Genomic DNA, 1,285 nt, shown 5'->3' on the forward strand with positions numbered 1-1,285 from the left:
AAAAAAAAGGTCAGGTGTTGTGGTGGGCGCCTGTAGTCCCAGCTAATTGGAAGGCTGAGACAAGAGAATCACTTGGGCCCAGGAGTTGGAGGTTGCTGTGAGCTGTGATGCGACAGCACTCTACTACCCAGGGCAACAGCTTGAGGCTCTGTCTCAAAAAAAAAAAAAAAGAAGATTGCTTGAGCCTAGGCATTTGAGGTTGCACCACAGCAGTCTAGCCTGGGGACAGAGTGAGACTCTGTCTCCAAAACAAAAATAAAGAGAGAGATGTGTTTATCAAGCTCTTTGAGGGTTTTGAGGAGGTCTGGGACCTCCTCTGAAGGAGGGAAGGACAAGCCGGGAATGGAGGATGTGTGAGTGCAGGGTTAGCACTTACATGACTCTGAGAGTGAGAGCTTCACATTAGCTTGCTTGGCTAATAGTGGGGGCCAGGGCTTGGTGCCTGTGGCTCAAGTGGCTAAAGCGCCAGCCACATACACCTAAGGTGGCGGGTTTGAATCCAGCCCTGGCCCGCCAAGCAACAATGGCGGCTGCAACCAAAAAATAGCCAGGCATTGTGGCAGGCGCCTGTGATCCCAGCTACTTGAGAGGCTGAGGCAGGAGACTCACTTGAGCCCAAGAGTTGGAGGTTGCTATGAGCTATGATGCCACAGTACTCTACCCAGGGGTACAGCTTGAGGCTCTGTCTCAAAAAAATAAATAAATAAAGTATACTATATTTGCATTAAATGCAAATACTATCCCTTGTATTTGCATTTAAAAGGGATAAATATTTAAACAACGTATTTGCTTACATGTATGAAATATATATATATATATATGTATATCCCTTTAGTAATCCACACAAAATTGATGATATTAGCAGCCTGTTAAGAGGGGACATGAATGGCTGAGTGTCAGTAATAGAATAGTCTTTTCAGCATTTATAATTTGAATGTTTTGAATCTTGAACCACTTGGATGTATTACATAATAAAAAAATTACTTAAAATGTCTAAATAGGCCAGGCACAGTGGCTCATGGAGCACTTTGGGAGTCCAAAGTGGGAGGATTGCTTGAGGCCAAGAGTTCAAGACTAGCTGGAGCAACATAGTGAGACTCCTCATCTCTAAAAATATATATATATTTTGTGGTGGTTTTCTTTCTGGCACATTCGTTAAATTTTCAAGTGGGCCTAACTCTGCCACATATATAGGAGCTGGCAAAGACTTGATGACAAAGAGATCTGCCTTTCCTCCATCAGAGATGGCTCCCACAGTGGAAAGGGAAAAAAAAAAAAAAAAAAA

At 43.4% G+C, this 1,285-nt stretch overlaps 1 non-coding gene across 1 annotated transcript; it reads left to right on the forward strand.

Moving 5' to 3' along the window:
- The first annotated feature begins 1,124 nt into the window (after positions 1 to 1,124).
- LOC111722624 lies at positions 1,125 to 1,259 on the forward strand. Its single transcript, XR_002771362.1, has one exon. It is a non-coding gene; the product is annotated as a small nucleolar RNA SNORA12 (small nucleolar RNA).
- The last annotated feature ends 26 nt before the right edge of the window (positions 1,260 to 1,285 follow it).

The sequence above is a fragment of the Otolemur garnettii genome, unplaced genomic scaffold (assembly GCF_000181295.1).
Source record: "Otolemur garnettii isolate 467f Iridium unplaced genomic scaffold, OtoGar3 scaffold00293, whole genome shotgun sequence".
Lineage (NCBI taxonomy): Eukaryota > Metazoa > Chordata > Mammalia > Primates > Galagidae > Otolemur > Otolemur garnettii.